The sequence below is a fragment of the Symsagittifera roscoffensis genome, chromosome 7 (genome assembly GCF_963678635.1).
Source record: "Symsagittifera roscoffensis chromosome 7, txSymRosc1.1, whole genome shotgun sequence".
Classification (NCBI taxonomy): Eukaryota; Metazoa; Xenacoelomorpha; order Acoela; family Convolutidae; genus Symsagittifera; species Symsagittifera roscoffensis.
Genome location: NC_087068.1, coordinates 54,633,903 through 54,653,422, shown reverse-complemented (window position 1 = coordinate 54,653,422; position 19,520 = coordinate 54,633,903).

Below are 19,520 nucleotides of genomic sequence, written 5' to 3'. Positions count from 1 at the left end.
GGGATTAGGAGATTGAAAGGGAAGTTGGGAAAATGTAGATGGACTCGGTTAAGAGTTTGCGAAATTGTCGGGTATTTCAATATCGGAGTTGTTGAATTGGGATATGGTGTTATATACTGTTGTGTTGGAATTAGTATCTGATTCCATGCTGGGCGAAATGTTAGCATGAGGTGATTGAGGTGGGGGAAGCAAAAAGTGGGATGACGGGGAGCTTGTTCTGAAGGTTGGCTGGGTGGGAAATTGATCGATGGAGGGATCCAATTTGGCGGCTCATCGTGAGCTAAAAAGAAGGTTGTTCTGAGAACGAAATTTAGTGGCACGTGGTTGTTCTAAAATTTGTTCGTATGTGTCGTCAATATTGGGTTGTTGGGTTATTATATGTTGGATTGGGCTTTGTGGATTATTTGATCTTGAAGTTATGAGGTCTGATAGGGCAATATTTCTAAAATTTCGTGGTACTAGGGATAAGGGGTGGTTATGGTTGAGGTTTGTAATTGTGGTGCTGTGGGCGTTGTAATTGTATCGTTTCGTGATTCGTCATTTGTGTTTGGTGTTGTTGATAATTTGGTATTGTATTCTTTTATTTGAGGATCATGATGAATTTTTATTGATTGATGTTCAAAATATTCCAAAAAATCCTACGAAAAGTATGCGTGCTACGCTTGCTTGTTTATTTACTTGTGTCTGTATTGCGCATGTATTGTAGATAAGTAGTATATGTTGGGGCAGTTCAAGGGGGGTGCCTGCGGACCCCCATGTATTAACATAGGGAATAGAGCATCCGGTCCGCAGGCTTTGTATTAAGGTTGGGTATAGAGTCTACAATGTATTAAGATAGGGAATATGTTTCCCAATGTTTTAAGATACGAGGTTTCAGATGGTAAGTTTCAGAAAAATTTTTGGCGCCCGATTTTTTTGAGCTCGATTTTGCCGATACTTGCGTTTCTTAGCTAACTTCTACGATTTGTGATATGTAAGGACTATCATGTGTTACAAAAATTTGGTATGGTAAGTTTCAGAAAATTTTTTGAAAATTTTTAAAGTTTTACTTGCAAATACATTTTTATCTTGAAAAAACAATTTTTTATTAAAACTTGAAAATTTTTTTTTGGATGGTAAGTTTCAGGTGGTAAGTTTCGACGAAAATTGAGTTTCGTTTAGAGTATGGGATCATAAACTAATATATCACGGAATATTTTTTTTCTCGAAAGAATCTTAAATTCTTATTTCATTTTATTTATTTTCCCTCATGTTATCTGGGGAAAATTTTCAAGAGGGGATTATCTTTGACAGGTTAGTTATTCCGCTCCACGGGATATCAGGGGAATCTTGACAGCTCCTCACGGTTGATTACTTTTATATCCTACTTAATCTTTTTTCCGCAGGTTATCTGGAGAACGGATGACAGGTTCATTACACTTTTTAATTTTATGACTTATTTTATCTTTTTTCACATAATTATCTAACTTATTTTTACCTCAACTGGTTTATTTATTCTGTCATATTTCTTGCTACAATTCATTTCAGTTGTCTTTTATCACTTTGTCTTTAATCTTTAAAAAATTATTTGAAATTTCAAAATTTTCCAAAAAATTATCATCCAAATTTATTAATTGCTCTGCCACGGTAAAAGTTTACACTGAGAAAAACATAGTATCATATTTTTTTTTGGTTCTGATATTTTTGTGTAATAATTTTTCCATCTTTCTCAGAGTAAACTTCTAAGAAAATTATACAATTTACTAGAAGTTGGTTACAATTTTCGTAAATTTATCTACTCTATCGTTAATTCTTTCAATTGGGGGACTACAACATCCATATTCCATCATCATTCTCCGTATTTCATCAAAGGGTTAGTTGCTAAGATGCTTTTCGTAAAAAAATTTAAGGAATTTAAAAAGTTAAATTACATAAATAATCAAACAATTCACTACATCGTATAGTAAAATTACTGCAAAAATTTACACTTACAAATAAAAAATTCACTTTTACATAAAATTACTGATAAAATTCAAAACATACACATCATGAACATTATTCAAGTTCTTCTGGAAGAATTTAAAAAGGAGAAATGCTGAATAAATTGCGTAAAAACCACACAAATTATCAGTTTTTTGTAGCTTTCGAGGAACCATTCGTCGAAACTTTTTTGCCAAAAAAGGGTAAGTTGATCTCTTTCTTCCCAAAGAATCAGCAAAGTAGTAGCTTTTATTCATTCGAGCAATCATAATCCAGTGTTCTCCTCTATCATTGCTTGGGGCTGAGTTAATAGATGCAAAAGAGTAATATGTTAGTTGAGGTACTGTATCAGAAGGGTATGATCCCATGTACTTGAACCTGAGCTCTGGAATTCTTTCAATAATTTGCAAAAGTGAAATGTTATCCATCTTTTCAATTGTAGGCTGATTTACAGCTAAAAATGAAATTGATAGTTTGATAGTGTACTTTAGGTTAAAAAAAGGAAGAATAATGACTTACACACATTTAGGAATTGAATCAACAAAGTCCCATACACAAGCCTTATATAGTGGGCAAAGTTTATTGAATAATGTTTTACAGTCTAGGTTGAAGAAGTGTCTCGGGTTTTCAACTAAACAGCATTCCTTCTCTATTTTTTCTGGAGCTTTAGGTCTGAAGAAAAATAATATAGATAGTACAGAGATAGTAACAAAGAAAAGTCCCAAAAAAGTTACAATATTTTTATAGGAACCTGAAAACTCAAAAAAATTAAACATTTTTAGCGACTGTTCCGAATTTGTCAATTTGAATATTTGATAGTCTTTCTCCCAAGACAATCACTTCCGTTACTTGCTCCAAGGGAAATTGGAAAAACATTTCTAATCTCAAGTTTTCTCCACTAAGTTCTGGATAATGCAAGTGTTCAGCGGCATCCTGTAGTGAAGTCAAGTCGAAAACTAGAATATAGTGATTTTGAAAATCTTCCATAGAAAGAGCTGGAAAATCTTCGTTAAACTGCATTGCTTTCATTGTTGTAACATAGGGTCGACAAGGAGAAGTTGTATCTAATGAAATAATTGCTCTTCCACCCCGAATAATTCTAAGCTCTCTCAAATGAAATTGTTGATAATTGAAAGGATTTTCATAAAAAGATCCCGCAACAGCCGAATTTGTTTTCATTGCAACAGCTATCTTTCTGATTGGTGCATTATTGAAAACATTTTCCTGAATAAACTGGTTTTGACGAGATGGAATGATAAAGGTTCTTGCTATAGTTTCCATGTAATTGTAATGAGCAGGTTCCCTTTCCAGATTCCATTGCAAATATTGATGATTAGGTTCAGCTACTAAAATTCTTCTTGTAAACAGTGAACAATCAACTATTTTCAGACTGACATTTGGATTATCAGATAACATGTAAAAATTCGGTCTAGCTCGAATAAGTTTAATTCGAACTTTGGTATTTGGTAGCAACAGTTTTTTGCAAGTAAACAAATCAATGGCGAGCCTCCCATAGAGTGAAAAAGTTATCCCTGTTCCCAAGGAATTTGCTCTATCAGTGAATGGATACATATCAAATGCATCAGGATTTTCTTCAAAACTGTATCCATGACAAGCAAGAATTCCTTTATTACTCACTGCTGACGAGTTGAATTCGTTCGATATCTGTGCCTTATGAGGATATAACCCATTGGCATTGTAAACCATTGTATTGTTAAAATAAACTTCACAGTTGGAGAATAGGGAATGTAGTAGATTGTTTACATAAGCTAAGTAAGTTTGTGGTTCCTCATCTGAATCTTCCTCCAATTTTGCTTTATGTTCTGCTTTTTCTTTTTTGAAAGCATCAAACAATCTTCCTTTGAATAGTTGAAGCTTTAAGCTAAGATGGGTATCACGCATATCCAAGTAGAGATTACGATCCGTTTCAAATTCAAACTCAATACTGTTTTCATCCAGAGAAGTACTGGGGAATACTTCTTGTGTGTAAGATGACATAATTGTTTCCAAAACTGGGACTTTATCAAAAATCTCCAAAGAAGAATTTGTAAACGCTCCGTACCGAAAATGACTACTTTGATTTACACTCATTTTATGTTGTCAAAAATGTCTTTGCGAGAGCGACTGATTTTTGAACTACTCTTTTGGGAAATGGTTCTTCTTGTTCTACGCTTGAATTTCTTTTTTCCACCTCCCAGCTGTTTTCTAACTGTTTTTGTTCCAACATTTTTTGCAAACGTTTTGAGTTTTTTTCGTCCACTGACAACTTCTCCAATCTCTGGAGCGGCAATTTCAAATAAATCTGCTCCAATTCTTTTTGCAGCTGGGACTATATATTTTTTAATGAAGGGAATTGCAGTTCTCCCAAGAGTTTGTGCAAGAGCACCAAAACCTCTTCCACGCTGCCTTGCATGTCCATGAAAAATAGGAAAATTAGCTGAGCTTTGAGCAACCATTTCGTATGAAGTATAAATCAAAAATGATTATCCGAAATCTTGCGAAACAAGAGGACAACTGGTGTAATTCCTACGGACACAAAAGAAATTTTTTCACCTGTAGTATCCCTTAGTTCTATTTTTATGCTGTGGAAAGAGTTTTTTAATAATTTTTTAAATTGTAGATTTGTGAAGGATTGATAGTTCATGTACTGTCCTGTAGATATTATGTCTCCATTTTTTACTATGGAAATGAAAAGAATACAACGCAGTAATGGAGTTTTTGTATCGCCTACTATATTATATTCTATAATATCACTATAAATCATTAAGGAATGTATTCTTATAATATCGTAAGAATACTGAGGATAATGTGGTCCTTTTCCTTTCATTATAACACCTGTCTGATTTTGTTCTAAATCTCAACCAAAAATGTGACTCAAATCAGCACTTTGAACTATAAACACTGATTGATCCTCAGGTAAATGAATGGCAACTTTTTGTGTAATCTTATCTACTGATACATACATTCCGTTATATTCATATTTTTGTGCGCCTATACGTTATCGAACTTTGTCATTCATGGCTACAACTATATCAACAATACTTGGATACAATCCAGGTTCAACATGCATCGGTTGAATCTTTCTTTTTTCCTCAGGACTTTCTCGTCCATCTACGAAAGAAAACTTTCCCTCTGTAACGTTTTGGTACAAAGAAGGGTACGATATTTCTGAAATAGCAACCTCCCATTCTCCTTTTAGATGTATTTGTTCCGGTAGAAAATTTGTTAAGGAACTAAGACTGTTATTCGGATAACAATTAAAAGAAGCATTAGAAACTAGCTCAATAGTAAAAGAATCCATGACAACTGATCGATAGAAACTCAATTTAAAAAATGACTTACCACTAATCTGAACATTTTCTCAGCTCTTTTTCATAAAATTTTCCCAGAATTTCTTCTTTTTCGAGATCTTTGATGATGTATGTTGGAGGTTTTTTTGTAGATATTGTCGAAATTTCAAAAATTTCATCTGTAAACTGTGGCTTGTATCCTTTTCGGAACGGAATATCATTTTTCGAAATTCTAACTCTATCACCAATTTTGAATTTTGGTTTAGTATATTTCTTGAATGATTTGTTATACAATATTGATAAAAAATCACTGTTTTTCACATCTCTGGGAGATTTTCCAATTGATCGATTTATGCGGCAGTTCAATGTAGAAACAAATTGCTGCAATTTGGGGATAAATTTTTCACCATGATGTTCAATGTAATGATATATTATATGTTTTAAAGATTGAATTGCTCTCTCAGCAAATGCAGCTTTGGTTTCACTCATTGTTGAGTAAACTTCAATGTCTTTCTCCTCGCAAAACTTTTTAAAAGTTCCCCCATATTCTGATCCTTTATCAACCCAAAGTTTTTTAGGAGTGTTTTTTCGAGAAATCATTTTTCTAAAAGCTTGTAAAGTGTCTTTGGCATACTTTGTTTTCATTGTTTGAACTCTGACAAATCTCGAAAAAATATCTTCAGCAACTAATAAATACTTGACTCCATTGTTTTGACTAGCTAATTTGTCTACAAAAGCCAAGTCCATACACCAGATTTCATTGATATATTTAGAAAACGCTTGAAGTCTTCGGAAAGACCTGATTGGTGGACCAAATTTTGTATACGATGTCTTGGTTTGTAAAAACTTTTCTACTTTAGTTTTTGATAAACCACTCGCTTTACTCAAGTTTTGAATAGAACCGTACGCAGCTCTGCCCCTAGAATACAATCTGTTTGATCTTACCTTTTCAGATTTTGAAAGGGATCCAAGTTCCTCTATTTTTTGCTTTGACATTCTTGTTAATAACAAGTTTAGGAGGAATATGTGTTGCTTCCAAAATTGTAAAGTAAATATCTGGAAAATCGGTATATAGAGCATTTGCAGATAGAGTAAATTGATAAATCGAAAAAACGCTACATGATTGTTCGGATTTTATAAGGAATCCGCCATTGAAAAAAACTGATATCTTTTGACGATTTGAGTATCTTTCCTTCCATCAACAACAAGAAGAGAAAACTTGCTGTTCAAACAGTTTTGAGAAAACGCTTGAAGAAAACAGTGTTCAAATCGTGTTTTAATTAAGCACTGAAGGTTTGCCTTAAGTTCAAAATTTAACAATCATCGAATCATTTTCAAAAGGACAGGACATGAATGCGTTCAAAAAATTTCGTAGTTAATTTGAATTCGCTGTAGATTTGATTATTGGAAAAGTAACTCAACTGATGAGATCTGAAGACACAAAGTTGACATTTTTTAGCTTGTTCTCGATTAAAAATTTTCGCTTTCGCGCCCTGTTGGGGAATAATGGTTTAAAGCTGCTGCACACACAAAGTCTACAATAGATTCTTTTGTATCTCGATTATCCAAAATAATATTGTCTGACTGGCTGATTTTAATTCTAGGAGAATTCAAAATTAAATCAATAATATTCTTATTGTTGCTCGTTTTCAACCTCGCATTTACAGCACTGTAAATAGAATCAAAATTTTTTGGTACAATCTCCTCTTTTTCTTGCTTTTGTTCCAATTTTTGTTTTCTTGGAAGTGTACTTTGTGATTGATAAACTGAGTACGGAATTAAAACAAACTGTTCCATACTATGTCAATCGTTTAATGACAAAAGGTGTGATGATAGATATCAATTGTAACCCTTTAGTTGAACTTAAAATAATTCTTCTTTTGTGTAGAGGAGTTCTTTTTTGTGTTAGTTCTGAAATTTTTTTCGATATTTTACTACGTCTTCTTTCCGAAGATCTCGAAGCTCTCCTCTTAATAGGTTTACTAAACACTCGCTCAGAAACTGAATGAAATCTTTTGGGCAATTGAGAATGAATTGTTTTCGAAGCCTTAGGGAAAATTTTTGAATATTGGGAGAATAGAGGCGTATTGTGTACTCATCGTCCAAAAACTTTGTCTCTATTCCAGCTGGTAAGTAAAATTTTGTTGGAACTGAGCCACTATTAGTGCAATACCTAAGTGAATCAACTGTTTTTGGGGTTAAATCAATAAGTAAATGACCATAAGGAACGGATGTTGCATCTTGATACCACTCTTTCAATTGAGATCCTAGACCTAGTTGTTGACTTAATGTATTGATTTGTAAAACATCCCTCGGCGACTTGAACAAGACTATGTGTGTATTTTGTAACTCTACATCTCGTCCTAATTTGCTTTGATGAAATAAATTGTGTTTGATGTATATTGTATTCAGACCCCTGTGTCTCCCCGCAGTAGCAATTTTTACAAATTGTTTGGAGTTTGAAATTTCTTCACAAGAATCATCAAATATAAGCAAATACTTAGTTCCATTATTGGGGAGATTTTCAATCAAGTCAAAATCTGCTCCTTGGATAAATTTAAGGTTTTTTCTTTGCATTTGACTATAAAGAGGTTGATAATGTTGATAAAAATAAAAAATTTTGTCGAATGCTGGTTGAAAAGTACCAATTTTCAACCAATCAAAAATAAGATGCAATTTTCCAGATCCACTTGGTCCAACTAGGGAAATAAAATTTCGTTCTTTGGTAGATATTATTTTATTCATAGCTTTGGAGAAGGTAGAATATAACCGACTGTACTTGATAAAATAGTTACCCAAACTGTTGTTTCTTCACATGTTGTGGATAACATAATTCGAACGATTGCACATACTAGCATCAAAACTATAACAAAAAGTTGGCACAAAAAAACTAAAAGAGATCTATTACATGTACGTCCAAACAATTTCCATGATTTTCGTTCATGATTTTCTTCATCAAAAACAAAATTTCCTAAATTTACGGGTTTGTCACATTGATCGACCATCTTGACTCTAAAAAGAAAAAGTTGACAATGAAATTTAATTAAAGTTTGAAAATGGTAGTACATTAAGAATAATACAATTTACAATTTGTTAAAAAAACATCGAGTCCATGTTCCGTATGCAAATGCTTTTCTTTCTGCACAGTGAAGAGTTTTTGCATGACGAAATGGGTAGTTGCTACACCTCCAATCATATTCTTCATCTTTGAATATCAAAAACTGAACTTTAGGGCAAGCGTAGTCATCCAAATTAATAATCTTTGTTTCCAAAAATTCTGATAGAATCTTACATTTTTCATAACCTTTTGCAAAAAATTCCTTGTCTGTGGCTTCTAGATTTTTCAAAATTTTTTCAAGTTCAGTATATTTTTCGTAACCACTGCTCCAATTGATTCCATGAAGATGCTGTGTACTCCAAAAAGATTGGGATGTTGGTTTGAATTTTTTGGTAGGAAGAAAGGAATATTCCTCTGTTTGTCCATCCTTATAAACTCCTAATTCTTTCACTATATTGCTTTCGATACATTCAATATCCAAAACAACTAGACTCAATCTGTTAACTGATTTCTCTGGAGTTTTTGTTAAAAATGATTAACAATCAAACAAAGCATATACTGATGAAGCAAATATTTTAACATATAAACAGAAAAATAATCCAGTCACGTGACCAAGAAAGCATGAACTGGGGAGACTAGGTGCAACATAACAATACCCAGGACCTTTTTTGTAGTAGATTTCACAGATCCAGCAGAGTCGTGTAGAATTGCATGTAATCTAAAAATTTTGAAGTTTGCAAAAAAGTAATCCATACAGGAATTTCCGTTTCCAATTAGTCCGCCAAAAGGAAATTTTTGGTCCATTTCTTTTAAATTTATGTCCGGGTCCAAAACAATACAGGTACAAAGAAATAAATTTTTACTTTTTGTATTTGATGAGAAGTCTTGCCTAATAATCTCAAAAACTCTTAGAATTTCATTCAATTTCTGTACGTTCATTTTCTACAGTGCATTCGTCAATAATGATACAAGATTTTTTGAAGATCTGTACATAATCTAGTAATGAAGGAAGCATATCAAGTAATTTATCATATTCTTCTCTTTGTAGTTGTAAAGATTGATTATTTTTCCATTGATTTCCATTTCTACGATATTCTACAAGATCTATTTTTTTGGTATCAGATCGGTATCCTATGTGAATTTTTCTTCGACCATTATGCAGAGTCCACTCAAAGTGAGATATTTGTGAGTCTACGTCCAAATTTTGCAAGTTTGGTAAATTTTGAGATTCTATAATTGTTAGTGAAAATTTTTGGGACTTTTCGTCTAGAACAAAATGAAAAAGTCCCAATTTATTGTGAAGTTTTAAGAGTAAATTTCTTGAAAAACCAATATTCCAACTCATACTGTTCAACACCAATACTAAATGAAAAATGATTTTGAGGATAAATAGTTAAATTACAAGACAAAAAACATAAACAACACAAATTTTTGTACATTACAGTTCTCAACAAACATAAAGTCTCCCAAAGTTTGGGACAGTTCTTTGAATTTGTTCAAAGTATAGTTGACATAGGCAACTTGTTTCATTGCTTCATTCTCTTTTGCGGTGAATAGTCGAATCTGAATGTAGGGAGGTTTGTTAATATTGTACTTCTTGATCGTGACACAATCTTGTCTTCTATTGTATGTTGCTATGTCATACACTTTGTTGCAGTTGGCAAGCTCCTGATCCATAGTTGACTCTTTGTCAGAAGTGAGTTCCAATATAGGAACGAGTCCAAGGTTTTCAGCATCGTGAATAACAGTATTTCTAATTGCTGAGATTGCTTCTCCTTCTTTTTCACCAAGATAGACTGGCTGTCTTTTTTCGAGTTGTCCCAACTCATTTTTCTTGAATAGTTGAAAGCAGGGTTCAAAATAAATTTTCCCTTTGTAGGATTTTTGGGACCAAGCAAATCTCCCAATTCTTGTTTGATTTTTTGAGAATTCAATGTAATTGGGACTTGTGTCTTTTCTTGAGTACATTTTTGAAGAACAGATTGATCAGATGAAGAGAAATGAGAGAAATTAATTTGAGATTAAACAAAATTGAAAGTAAACAATATGAGTCATTCACTGAACCATAAAAGGAAATAGATCTATGATTGGAATTTTTGAGGGAAGTTTCCAAATATGGAATTGTGTAGGTGTTAGTGTTCCTATATAAATCCACAATTTTCAGCAAAAATCATTGTTCCAGATGGCTGCAGCTATGTGTCAAGCTCTTCTCAGCTTTTATTCAGAGTATTGTCAAAAATCGCTATTTATTTCCGTTTCCAGTGATTTTTACGAAATATATATAGTAACCAATAATTTTTGTGTCTCTACCCACAATTCTTACTGTTCTTTGGAAAATTGTAAGTTCCACATACTTCTGATTGGTTCATCTTTCGATCAAATTTTACAACAATTGGGTAATTTTCATTTCACATACCAAATTATCGATTGTCTTTACGCTCTGTACAAATACAGATTTTATTCGAATGTTATTTCATCAACTGGCGAAGTTTTCAATCAATTTGACCGCGCTGTTCATCACAATTTGAAATGGAAAGGAGCAGAAAAAATGCCAAGTGTTGCAAAGAAAAGACTGTTACGCAAAAAATTCAAACGTCACTATTTATGTTCTAACCAGAAACTAGCTTCCACACAAACTATTGGTTCAGCTTTTCTAGAAAGAGTTCGTAAGGTACAAAACTCAAAATATGAACATGATTTGTTAAAAATAATTAACTGTTTTATTGATGGTTATGGATTTGTAAATAGTGATCATGTCAATTTTTCAATAAAAAACTTCTGATATTCCATCTATTTTGCTCTCTTATGTTTACAAAGTTACCATTAATTACCGATAAGTTGAAATTAAGGTATTTAGAGCTGAGAGAGGAGGTAGTTGACGGTAGTTAAGTTGAAAATAAAATGATTTTTAGTTAGGAGTTAGGGGTACCTTCAACTCGACTGTGTGGGTTTAACCAATCAGAATTGATTTTCCTTATTTGGATTGTAGTCGTGTCCAATCAGATTTCAGCTTCCTTTTATGGGATTCTTGGATAAAAGTCGTATCCAATCGGAAACAAAGCTCCATTTTGGATTTTGTCGTTTCCAATCACAAAAGCGTTCATTTTTGTTCTAGTTGTCCTATCCAATTAGAAGACCCTTTTAAGGACTTAAATCTTCCAAATAAGTAAAAATATACACAAAAGCAATTGCAAAAATAACTGACCAAAAGTTGTTTGCAGTAAAAAAAAATAAGAAATATTGCTGATATAAGTAACAAAAGAAAGAAAATTAATAAAAGTAACATCTCTGCAACTTTTTTCATCAAGTTAATTGATTTTTTTGTAGGTAATCAATGAGAAAATGCTGATTTTTAAGTAGATAGTCAAGTTCTTTAATTTTTATGTAAATTTGGGAGGATAACTCAAAGTTGACGAATTTTTCAAAGCAGACTTCTGGAAATCTGTTTCCAAACCGAATCAAGCAGGATTTTGAACTTTGAAAATCTTTAAAGAAATGAAGGAATAAAGAACTTTGCTGAGGTGTTTTTACAAATTTGGGTTTTGGATAGGGGATAAAAAGAGTTTTTGATGTATTATCGTACGACTTTTTGATCGATTTTAAATTCTCGAGAATAAACAAAATTTCTTTCCTTGTGAGGTGTAATTCAGCCGTAAATTTAAAACTTTGATATGCAATGTGAATCAAAAGTAAACTCTTTGGTTGAGTAAGTTTCTCTGAAGAGACCTTTACTTAGTCGGAAAACTCTGTTTTGTACAATAAAGACGTCCAAAAAATTATGAAAAAAGTAAGAGTCAACATCTATTTCTTTAATAAGAAAATCAATTGGAATTTTTTCTTTTTTCTTATAAAGTAACTCGAGGAAGCTCAAATGTTTTTTGATAGACATTTTTCAAATAATGATTAAGGTTTTTTAAAAATAATAAACAATTCACTTTTAGAAAATGCTGAATTCTGATTGGTTGATTTCCAACAAACAGTGTTACTAAAAGAATACTCACTTCTTATTGGTTGATTTTCTCTAATAAAAAGCAAAAAAAAAACGTATTTCATTCTGATTTTCTTTTACGTTAAAAGCAACTGCTCTATACTTTGTATAACTACTTGAAATAAATTTGAAATATTTTTAACAATTCAAAGTAAGTAAAAATTTTTTTTTTTTATAATTTTTTGAACATTTTAAATCTCCCACTTCGATATGTACCAATTTCTAATCCCTTTATATTGAGACTTAAACATTCTCCCATTTTTTAGATGCCATCGCTGAATAGAAATGAGAAAGTGAAATGCGAGGATTGTGGTAAAGAGTACAGGAGAGCTGATGCGGCTCGACATCGCAAGAGTTGTGTGCGAGGAGTTATTTCTTGTCCACAATGCAATTATTGGACTTACAACCAGCAAAAAATGAATTTCCATACGAGCAAGAAGCACGTAAAATCAAACCCAAAGTCAACAAAGTGTGTATCGTGTGAGAAAGAATTTCCAAGCTATTATTCACTTCAACAGCATCGCAAGAAGGATCACGGAGTGAAAGCTAGAAAAACGAGTGATTCTGTTGCTGATTTGAATAAAATCTTGGAAAACGAGGAGGATAGTGATCAGCTACGAGATGAGTTGAATGCCTGTCAACACTTCTCGACAGATACTGAGATGGAAAATGGACGCCACAAAGTATTCAATTTTCAACTTTCAAAACGAGATCCTAATCTAGTTATTGAAAAACTGGATCAAGTCTTTGAAAAACTTGATTGTGCAGCAAAAATCAACATTGCCTTGGGATTTGTGTTACGTAATATAGAAACAAGCGAATATCGTTATTTCTACGCTCATGAAAATAACACACTCTTTGATAAATCTATACTACTTTGTACTAAAGCAGACTTGACAACTATACAGAACAAGGTTAATAAGCAAGATATCATTGAAATTTGTACACAAGAGAGACAAAATACGAAATGGCGATCCAAGCTGATCACTAATGTGACCATTTTTGCAGCCTTACTGAAAAACGTACCTATGGGATGTCCAGATTCAATGATTCCCGAACCACTTCTGAGGAATAACCATGTTAATTGTTTGGTTTCGGATCGAGACACAAAACAACCATACAATGACAATTTGTGTTTGTTTCGAGCGCTTGCAGTTCATTTACATGGAACAACTGGTCTTGAAACATCCACTTCCAAGATCTTTAACGATTTTATGGAGAAATCGGGTTGTGATCCGAAACAGTTTCGTGGAGTTTCGATGGATAATCTACCAGTAGTTGAAGATGTAGTAGAGAAAAACATCTCTATCTACGATATAAACATTGAAGATGGAGTGGGAGAATTAGCTCGGAGAAGTATCGGTAAATATGAGAACACAGTGAAACTTCTACGATACAACAACCACATTATTTACGTCAATAACATCGACAACTTCCTCAAATGCTTCCGATGCCCAACTTGCGATACATTTTTCCACAAAGCAGACCACTTCAACAAGCATCTTCTACGATGCAAAGATCGAATCAAAAACATTTACCCAAAAATGTTTATGCTCTACGAGAGACGTTATTTGAAAAACTGGATGGGTTCAATATTGAGTACACAAAAGAACAAACCTTATTTAAAAATGTCGCTATTTTTGACTTTGAATCAATTTGCGTGCCATCCGAAGAACTAAAACCAACCAAAACAATAACTTGGATCGGGAAGCATGAACCCATATCAGTGTCAATTTCATCCAATTTGCTTGACAAACCCATTTTTTTGTGTGACAAAGATCCACAATCCCTCATTATTGACTTTGTGGCAAACTTGGAGTTGTTAGCCGAAAAAAAAACAAAACCGAAATGCGATCAAAATTTCTGGAAATTGAAAATAACATCAAAAAGCGACTACACACAATTTTCAGCATACTTAATGAACGAGTTAGTTTCAACAAGATTGAAGCAAGAGAGTACGAAGATGAATGTATCGAGAATGAGGAAGAAACAGACGCATCCACTCACTTTCTCAGGATTCAAAAAAATCAATTGATTGATTTGATGCAACATCTAGAGAGATACACCAATACTCTACCAGTATTTGGATTCAACAGTGGTCGGTATGATATAAACCTCATTAAATCATACCTCATTCCCCACCTTATCAAGGAAAAAGAAATTGAACCATCAGTTATCAAGAAAGCAAACGACTTTGTTTCCTTCAAATTTGGAGATGTTCAGCTTCTGGACATTATGAAGTTTTTGGGTGGAGCTACTACCTTAGACTCTTTTCTAAAAGCTTACAAAGCCAGTGAGTTGAAAGGATACTTTCCATACGAGTGCTTTGATACTCCGAACAAGCTTGATGAACAACAACTACCCTCGTATGATGACTTCTACAGCAAACTGAAGAATAGTAACCCTCTCGATAAAGAGTTTGATGATTATCAAAAGATTTTTAACACTGGGATAACTGAAGAGCAAGCCTTGAAAAAACTCGGTCTCAAAACCAGACCAACTACGGGATTGGAAAACTACAATTACCTTAAATCTATCTGGGAACAGGAAAAGATGACAACATTCCGCGATTTTCTACTGTGGTATAACAACAAAGATGTTGTTCCTACCCTTGATGCTATGCAGAAAATGATTGAATTTTATCATGACAAAGGGATAGATATGTTAAAGCTCGGCTGCACACTACCGAATCTAGCCAACATCTGTCTACACAAATCAACCGACTATAAGTTTTACCCATTCTTTTCGAGTGATAGTGACTTGCTTGAAAAAATACGGGAAGATATGACCGGTGGTCCCTCAATTGTTTTCACAAGGAAAGCAGTAGCAAATGAAACCTTTATTCGAAAATCAAAAAATTTGTGTAAATCAATCGTTGGGATTGATGCTAGTCAACTCTATCCTTATTCTATGTGTCAGGATATGCCCACAGGTTTGTATACGAGATGGGACTACAATGAAGAAACACAAAAATTCAAGGCAAGGCAAAATCGAGTTCGAACATTTGAAAATATGGTCATGTCATACTTTCAAGCAACCAGAACTGAATGTAAAATTGAGAGTTACTACACTACAGAAAAACAGAAAAAAATTGATTGCTTTAGTGTTGATGGTTATTGCAACCATTGTAAGACTGTCTTTGAAGCAATGGGTTGTTATTTCCATTTTTGTCCTTGTCAAGAAGCTAGACCGAGCCTAACTGATGATGATATCAAACGAGGAACCAAGAAAAGAGAAATGGATGATTTTCGAAAAGACTACATTCGAGAAAAAGGATACTCTATAGAAGAAATGTGGGAGTGTAGCTGGTGGGATCAATTTAAAAACAATGTAGACGTGAAAAATCACGTTAGAACTCACTTTCCCTTCAAAAGACCTTTTTCTGCCAATTCACTAGTGCAAAACATTAGAAATGAAAAAATGTTCGGCTATGTGCAATGCAATCTGAGTGTTCCAGATGAACTTAAAGCAAAATTTTCCAATTTCCCACCTTTTTTCAAAAATATTGATGTTTCCAGAAACGATATTGGTGAATATATGAAGGCATATGCGGAAGAAAACGATTTTTTAAAACAATCGCAAAGAATGTTGATATCGAGCTTCAAATTGACCAACGGAACACTGATCACACCACTTTTCAATTTTTACTTGGATCTAGGACTACAATGTACAAAAATTCATCGTTTTGTACAATACACACCGCATAAAGTATTCAACAGTTTTGTTCAGTCTGTTGTTGATGCTAGGCGAGCCGGCGATGAAAATCCATTATCTGGCGTAGTAGCCGAAACAATGAAACTTCTAGGAAACAGTTCCTACGGCTATCAAATAATGGACAGATCAAAACATACAATGACAAAATATCTTGGAGACGAAAAAACCCACAAAGCTATCAAAAACCAATTCTTCAAGAGACTTAATATCGTAGCTAAAGATTTGTATGAAGTGGAACTTGTTAAATCTACTATAGAGCATCGTGAACCAATTATAGTAGGATTTTTTATACTACAGTATGCCAAGTTGAGAATGTTGGAGTTGTATTATAACTTTTTCAATGAACTTTGCGATGCCAACAAATTCGAAGAACTCGAAACGGATACAGATTACCTCTATTTGGCTTTGGCAGAAGAAGATTTAGATCATTGTATCCTTCCCAGCAAGCGAGCAGAATGGACTGAAAGGCGAAGCAAGGACTGTCGAGACGATTTCAGAGCAGATGCAAAAAACAACTTTTTTCCCCGTACTTGCTGTTCTAAACATAAGAAACATGACAAGAGAGAACCAGGATTGTTCAAGGAGGAATTCAGATGCACCGAAATGTTATGCCTGTGTAGTAAAATGTACTGCTGTTACGATAGTAAAAGTCAAAAGTATAAGTTTAGCAGTAAAGGTCTGAACAAACGTGCATTAGAAGACTCTGGAGATGGACCAATGTCGAAGTATCGACAAGTACTGGATGAGGCAGTGAATTTAAAGTCAACGAATAGAGGATTTAAAACGATTAACCATGCAGTCGCAACTTATGAACAAACTAAAAAAGGACTGAGCTTTTTTTACCCTAAACGGGAAGTTGAATGTGATGGAATACATACTAAACCTCTAAATTTGTAAGAGATTTGTAGATGCTGGAAACTAATACATTTTCTCTGTAATTAACCTTTTTTTTTTAAAAAACTCTTTTTAAACGCTACGTTTGGGTTAAGAGTATGTTGTTTTTTGATTAGGAAAATTTTTACAATCTGGAAAATTGGCTAAATTGAGCTCCAAAAAACTCGGGTGCCAAATTTTTTTTGAAACTTACCATCCGAAACTTTACCATCTTACCATCTGAAACCTACCATCGTGATACATTAGGAATCCTATTCCCTAATGAGTTCTCAATTCCCTACAAAGAATGTCTTAGACATAAGGAAATCTTTACATGGGAAATTCGGGCGCCAAAAATTTTTCTGAAACTTACCATCTGAAACCTCGTATCTTAATACATTGGGAAACCTATTCCCTATCTTATTACATTGTACACTATATACCCAACCTTAATACATAGCCTGCGGACCGGGTGCTCTATTCCCTATGTTAATACATGGGGGTCCGCAGGCACCCCCCTTGAACTGCCCCAACATATACTACTTAGATTTCTTTTAAGAAAGAGAAAAGAAATTCAAGAAAATTAAACATTGCGTACAATTAGTCAATCTTTCTAAGATGTAGTATGGCCATCCTAGAAAGGCAAGAAGTTCGTTTTTCAAATTTACAAAACTAAAGATAATTTCCAATGGTGATATATCTTGTGGTCTGTATTTTTGCCATTTAACTAATGTAATTTTTTATGTCTTTAAAATATCCGCTATAGTCTTGAAAAGCCTGCTGTTTCTGCAAGTTTGCGTAGGTTTTGATCTATGGATTGTCGTTGGATTGTGTCCATTTTTGTGAGTAATTTTTGAAATTAGTGTGTTCAAATGTGATGTTGAACATATGATTTAGAGTATATGCCGATCGATTGTAAATCAATATTAGGATTACGGGCAACAGCTCTAACGCTTTCTGGTGAAAATTTTTTGAGTGGTTGCTAAGTGTAGGGTATGGTGTGAGACGATAGTATTTATCTTTATCAGGGTTTAATTTTACTACACTGTGGCTGTTTTCTGATCCACATGGGACTGCTGTATCCCAAAAATAAGTTCTGCGGGAGAGTGTATCAACAAAATAGACTTTATTTTTGTAGAAAATTGGGATTCTGTCTTAGCAGCTTTTGTCTTCGAAAACATACAAAGGTGATACCTTTTTGGTACAGGTGTAATAACATAATATATTTCCTCTGTAGTAAATTAGATTTGATCTGTTTGCTGACAATAAAAATCCTGCATAGGGGATTTTTAGTACTGCTAGTGCAAGTGATTGTAAAATTTGTGTACGTTCAAAATCGCATAATTGATGGAGGGTTTCAAGTTCTGTCAAAGACATTTCTTGAAAAATTCAACTAACTGTGTAATCTAATTTCATGTCTAAATGTATGTCATAGTGGATTGCGCCAAAATGAGTGTTGTTCATAAGTGATAGTTCTTGTAAGCGTGTACTGTCTGTGTCTTGTGGTTTTAATTTTTCACCGGTTCTTCCTGTATTCTTTTGAAATTTTACTTGGACGTATGAGTTTTCGTCTGTGGTTGATTGAGATGCAACCATTTGATGTATTATTTATTTTCCTGTGTTCATGTCAAAACCGTCTTCGTATGCGACAAGAATTTCTGAATATTGTGTTTTGTAAAGTGGTTTTGTGTATTTCCATGCTAGTTCCGTTTCTGGGTATTTTTGGAAACGTGTTAATTTATTTTCTATATTATGAATAATTCTAAGTTTATAATTACTTTGTCTAATTTGGTCAGGGTTTGCGTCTTCAGACGGGATTGATTCAATAAATTGATTTTGATGAAATTTTATCATTCTAGCGTGTGTTTTTGCTACTTGAATTGTTGTACAAGTGTCTTCAGGCAATCAAATGATTGTTGCTTGTGTGCGCGTAGTAAGATCGCAATATCCTTGGTCGTTTTTACAAGGGAGTCTGATTCCTTGATAAAATATAGTGTGATCTTTTAAATCACGTGTTAGTTGTACTTTTTCAAATTGTTTTTTCCAATCAAAAAACATTATTTCTTGCTATCCTATATTTTTGGTATCTGCTTTACAAATTGAGGGATTGTTTGTTCCAATGTGGTGTAACCAATTTTTATCATGGAGATCATATGTTAATCTTCCATGTGCTCCGTGAAAGGGAAATTTGTTATCTAGTCTTATATGACCTTGGTATTTTTCAAGTTCGGCTTGATGTGCTGAATCTGGAAAAACTTGAAAATTTACTAGTTTTCTGTTTGTGCTTTCGTTTGATGTGAGCTTTATTCTTTTAAGTTCTTTTTTGGCAATCTCCAGGGCTCAGGTGCAGTAGTCTTTCAATGTTACTTTGGTAGAAAGATTCATGGTCTAATCTGTTTTTATTTCCGTTTGAAACTTGTGAAGAATGTACTTTATTTTCGGAAAATGTTGCTGTGAATTTATTTTCTATTAATGTTGTAGCTCTGGCTGGCTTTTGAGTAAAGTGTTGCTATTACATTTGTTGTTTCGGTTGATCGTGATTCGAATTCACATTGAGTGACTTGGTTATTGCATATTTGCTAATGTTTTTTGTTCACTTTGTTAACAGTCCATAATATGTGACTAGTAAATCCTGGGG